The sequence below is a fragment of the Schistocerca americana genome, chromosome 1 (genome assembly GCF_021461395.2).
Source record: "Schistocerca americana isolate TAMUIC-IGC-003095 chromosome 1, iqSchAmer2.1, whole genome shotgun sequence".
NCBI lineage: Eukaryota > Metazoa > Arthropoda > Insecta > Orthoptera > Acrididae > Schistocerca > Schistocerca americana.
In genome coordinates, this window is record NC_060119.1 from 633,284,249 (window position 1) to 633,290,735 (window position 6,487).

Here is a 6,487-nt window from a genome sequence, read left to right on the forward strand (position 1 = left end):
CTCCCAGCCTGCGTTATTAGTCCACTCTTTTGCTTGTTGTTTTCATCTTACAGCTCACAGTGTGGTGTTGATTTGTAAACGAGCACACTCGAACGCCATGGAAGGATATTTATCCGTGAGGGAGCGATCGAGACGAAGTAGAATGAGAATTAGTGCTGCAAAAACTAAAGTGTGAAAAGGAAGTTCAGTAATTAATAATATCTGATGTATTCGAATGACCATTTTCAGTGAAATTTGTATCGTCGGTGGATTGGTGTGTTAATCGTGTGGCAAATATTGCATGAATGAACTTTACTATTTGTATTTAGGACCTGACGAGACGTATTTCGTTTTAGGTACTTCAACGGAGATTCACATTAAAGGGATTTTGAGCCGCTTTGTAATCACAAAGAAGGCACATTCAGGTGTGGAATCATCCCAGTAAAGCGGGCGAAAGCAAAAAATAAAGTTTACAGTGTACAAACCAAATTGGATAAAGATCGCAGACTCAGTTATACGATGAAGAACTGGAAAGTATTTAGCAGGAAACCGCAGTCGAAATTCCATTGATAAACGACATTACCTGACGCTAAGAAACTAGACGTCGATAAAATGTTGAAAAGAAGATTTGGAGATAATTGGAAAGAGGTTGGTAGATTGCAGTTTTGCATTGTGGCACTGAAACTGGTATTCCGACTCATGTGGAAGATGACAGTCTGTTTACAAGAGAAAGAAGGACTAAGTGCAAGACTGTAACACATAGATCTCCAAAAACAATGTGTTAATAACTTTAGTTCCTTACGTAATGAGCTATGTCCAACAACAACATCAATAAAAAATTCAAATGAAGTTTCAAATCGTATTATGTGAAAATATGATTGGATCAAAACGTATTTTTTAAGTGAGTAGCTTCAAAACGTATTAAGTGAAATTTAAAACTTAAAATGTCAGTTTCTTGCAGTGGGAAACAATTTCGATCACGAGCGATTTTGGAGCATAATTTAAATACTTAGGTCCTGCAGTCGAGAAATTTGACGTCTTCGTTAGGTTAGGAAGTTAAACTTTCTTTTTCGGTTCCTGTAAAATTATTATTTGCACACTTAATACGATTTGGAAAGATGACCAAACACAACCATCGCCATTTGGGTGATTTGATTTTGATCAGTGCGAATCCAAATCTATTTGTATGCACTGAATTTAATTCGATGTTGTCTGTAACGATGCTTACCGCTCCCACGCCTCGTGACACAGTGAAATATTCCAACTCCAAAATTCTACCAGTCTCCCCCTCCAGTGCTAACATTAAACTACTATATGTCATTAGTCTGTCTTAGTAGCGCGTACATATTTCTGACTTAGGTAATAGATGTATCAAAATCGGTTTTTCCTTTATTTCTTCTATCAAACTTATCGGTAATTAGATAATATTACAACAGCACGAAGACATAAAAAGAAAAGCAGCACTTACATTAAATTCAACTGCAAGTAAAAATTGATCTGATTAACAAAACAACAGTTGGGCTCAAAGAAGGCCAACCGCGTGCAGCAGTTGGTCATGGCAGAAGTAGGTCATGGTGATAGCCACCAGTGTTATCGATATATCGGTAGTAAAATCCATCTATCGCGATGTTTACTACCTGCAGTGGTTATATCTTTTCCATCGTATGATTGGAAACATTTCAGTCTCATTGCACGGCAACTAGGTCATGCGTAATGAGAGAATGATCCAGCATTTCGTTCATGGATAGCAATTGTCCTAATAATTACTATAAGGCTAAATGCTACCACCTTAGTGATTCTATAGGGGCTACTCTAACCCAAAAAGATTCTAAAGTTGATACGCGATCCATTTATTAAACTGCACTTCCCACATCTAAAGTAACTATTGCCCGGATTTAATACAACGCTGGTCAGTGTAACTTTCTGTCAACAGGCCCGTGCCTGGCTGTAACTTGAGCACTCAGAAATATAGCACTGAATCTAACTTTCCTATGTTAAACTGTGGTGCCGCTACATTATTCCTCTCTTCGGAAAGACCCAGTCCACGGATCGACCCTTAACCAGCTCCTAACTAGGGTTGGCACCTATGACATATTTCCTTGCTATTAGAAATCTTAAATGTGGTCTAGCGGCCCTTAAAACCATGACAAGAAACTAAACGTAAAAGTCCCTACTGGACGATCACTGCTCGATCAACCGCTTACCTACTCATCTCACGCCCTCGGTATCCAATCCACTGAGACTCCTACTACCCTGGGTTCCCTCTTGGAATTATCTCTCCGCCTGATCAGAAAGAAAACAACACGTAACAAAGTTATGGTTGCGATGACACTTGGCACAGAGATGCTCAAAATGATCGTTATTTGTCATTGCCTTTCCGTATACTGAGCGACATGTTGCACAGGCTGTTCGGTTGATATGCGCCCCTCTTGCTCTAAAATGAACTGGTTTATGGATCTTGACAGACCTGGCTCAAGATTTTGATTTAACAAGGTCAAATTCTGACTTGGCAAAACTCTAAAATGGCTTTTGGCCAGTGCAGCTGTGGCTGCGTAACATTCGATTGTCTGACTCCTGAAATTGACGGTGGCAGGTGGAATGTTGGTCCTATTATGTTAAACTTAGTTCCATTGATTAAAATTCCGCTCCCATTGAGCTCTATAAGTTTTGCTTCTGCAAATACTCCCTGCTCGAAACAACTAACAACTTGCTACTACTACCAAGTTCTCGTAGGTGGAGAAGATCCAATGCATCCTGACCCGTTGCAAGCTCAATTTTGACTCCACGATGTCCATTGGTCAGTCTATTCCTTTTCCCTGGCTATAAATAACTGCACCGTGCTCGTGCCCCATATATGAAGCTTCACAGATCTTCTTCCAACATTCACTATTTTTGATCCAAACTCAACACCATTTGTCTGACAACTTTCATACTTAAATTTATGTTATATGAACTGGTGCAATAAACACGACTTTCCTGACCCAACACTGTCGATAACTAAAAATTTAAATAGGAAATCTTATGACTCTGACATCGTTCAAAACATATTTATTACGGATTTGCCGTAAAATTTACTGCGACGCATTTATATCTCCAGAACTGCGTTTGATTTCTCCTCCAACAACACTCCACATACGCCGGACGCTACACTTCCCTTTTCAGTGATCTGAGGACAGTGATCACCATCACCCTTTCTCCCTCTTCAAAAAGACTGTTGTCCCTAACAGGCTCACAATATTCGAAAACAAATATAAAATACTATGCCTAATTAGTCTATGCACACTCAATGATACATTACACGAAAACAAAAAAAAACTACAATTACTCTATCACTCTCTGGATCGCAAAGCATACAGTACTTCATGCTGTGCTCTATATTAATGGTTTTCTCTTTGCTTAGCACCTCTCTTTATTCTCGCTTGCTTCCTCTTTCTTTCCTGCGACACACCTGGAATCACATCCGGGCAACCCTTAAATGGCCGTAACCGCCTCATCCGTACCATCGTTGTTCTAGTTGGCAGCTGAAGCTTAACATTAACGGGGAATGTGGTTTCCACAACTTGGTATGGCCCTTGATACCTCGTGAGAAACTTCTTCTTCCCTTTTGGGTATAGGGGCTGGACAGCATTACTCATAGCCCTACTTTATACTGTGGTAAACTTTCTTTTCGCTTTACTGCTTCTTCCTGCCTTTCCAACGTCTTAATATTCGCCTTTTGTACCCGTTTCCAAACATCCCGAATTGTCCTTGCGAATTGACGTACAGATTCACCGGCCTTCCTTTCTGTAGCCTCACCAAATCAAACGGTGATGACATTTTTCGCCCGTACACTACCTCATATGGAGGCAAACTGGTATTTATATGGACTTTTGCATTATACATGCATACAATTTGCTTCAAATACTCGTCCCACTGATGGTAATGAGAATCCACATAAACACTCAGCATCTTCCCTTTCTTCTGTGTACCCGTTCTGTCGTTCCGTTGGCCTGTGGATGCAACGCGATTGTCCTCAACTTATTTACATTCAATAATTTACGCAGTTCCTTCATTAAATCCGAGATGAAGTTCGTCCTCTGGTCAGTAATTATTGTCTGCCTCTGTTAATTTACCATAGCCACCAGGTCCACATACCTCAAAAAATGGTATATTATGGTCAGAACAAATCTGTTCCCCGATGGTGTTCGCCTAAAAGCTCCTAAGACATCAATCCCCAACAAAGAGAAAGGACATGTTGCTTCTGGTACTTGTTGTAGCTGTATCTGTTTTTGACTCAAATCTGCTCTCTGCTCACATGGCATACAATTCTTGACATACTGTTCCACACCTACTTTCCTACCTCTCCACCAATACCTCTCCGTCACTCTTCTATTCGTCGCTCTACACCCTCCATGACCTGATAACACGTGATCATGTGCTTCCTTTAAAACCTCATCTCTCATCCTCTTTGGCACTACTACCCTTGGCCGTAACTTCGTTTCCCTGCACAGAAGACCATCGTATATATTAAATTGTGGCTGTGTCCGATACAATTCACAATTGTTGTCCGCGTCCTGTAATTTTTTCCATACTGCTAGGTCATAAGCTGCGACTTCTACTTATGCCACCTTCCTCCTTAGTGCATCCGCATTACTGTGCTTCTTCCCAGTCTTGTGCACAACCTCATAGTCAAATTCACTAAGCCTCAGAGTCCATCTAGAGAGTCTAGTGGACGGATCTTTCAACCCAACAACCAGTTCAGTGCAGCATGGTCTGACACTAACCGAAATCTTCTCCAATACAAAGATCATTTAAAATATGTGATTCCATAGATTACGCTAAGCATCTCCCTCTCAGTTGTAGAGTAATTCCTCTCTGCTGCATTCAACTGCCTAGACGCATAGGTTACAGGATGTTCTTTCCCATCAATTTTCTGACTAAGAACACACACTAATGATTGATTAGATGCATCGTATGCCAGTATAAACTCCTGGAAACACAAGAACCGGACTTGATGTTAACACTTCTTTCAGTTTGTCAAACGCTTTCTGACCCTCTTCTGTCCACTCAAATTTCACACCCTGCCGTAAAAATCGCGTCAACGGCTGCGCTAAATCTGCAAAACCCTTCACCAATTTTCGGCAGAAATTGCAGATTCCGATGAATGACTGCACTTCTTTAACTGTACCAACCCCGGATCTGTTCGCACTACGTCCTTACTGATAATAGGACCCAGATATTTTACTTCTTCTAACGCGAAATGAAACTTCTCCAGGCTCAACGTCAAACGAGCTCCTCTTAACCTCATAAAAACTTCCCTTAACCGCTGTCTACGTTGCCCCATACTACTTGAAAACACTATAATGTCATCCAAATAGACCAGACACTGCCGTGGTTTCAAACCGCTCAAGACAATGTCTAGCAACCTCTGTTGCCGGGGGTTTTTTCAAACTGAATGGCATTCTAACGTACTGGTAATGGTCTCCAGATGTAGAGAAAGCAGTTTCCGGGCGATCCTCTGGAGCCCCCTCTAACTGATGATAACCACTTGTCAAATCCAAAGTAGAAAAGTACTGGAACCTCGATAGATTTTTTTAGGCACAACGACAATACCCGCTCCCCAGCAACTATTACAACGCTCTATAATACCATCCGCAAGCTGCTGATGAATGAAATCCTCCACAATCGGCTGCAAATATCTCGGTATTCTGTATGGTTTACGGTAAACAGGTGCTTTATTCCCTGCTGGAATCCTGTGTTGAACTAATGGACTTACTGGTAACGGCCCCTGTGGAGAAAACAAATCCTTAAATTCGCACAATAATTCTCCCATATGCTCTCTTTCTCCTCGTTTCAAATGCTTAATTTTGTCACGTAATGCAGTTCTATCAGCAGCTAATGGTTGATCGCCTCGCCTACCTCTAAAACACCAGTCTTCGTCATCTGACACATCCAGATATGCTACTAAATCTCCTTTCCTCAAATTCGCGTCTACAGCGCTCAAATTATCAACGTTCACGGGAACTACTCGCCCGTCGTTCCCCTTCTGTACGCGTACAACACTGCGTTTCACAAAACAACCCAATGGACCGAAAACTTCATTATCCTCCAATTGTTCATCAATGCATACTGTACCCATAGGTAGATTCGACTCCACACTTACCCAGAGCGATTTCCCGTTGCCACTAGACACACTCTCATGCGAATTAAGCCTTAATGCTAATGTACGCGGTTCATTTGGTTTGTGCACTGCGTTGAACGCCCCTCGCGACAGCTCTGCATTGACAGCAGTTTCCCCTAGCTGAAATAACGTTCCACCAAGTTCCACAGTCCGTTGTCCAAGGTCAATTTTGGCATGATGTTGATGCAAGAAATCTACTCCTAGGATCAGATCGTAGCCCTCGCTTACCCATGGTACTACCTCCATGTATGCATTAAATCTGACTTCCTCAATTCGAAAGTCAACTGTCACCAACCCCAAAAGCGTGACCTCATTATCCCCCACTCCATGCAATCTATGACGTGGTTG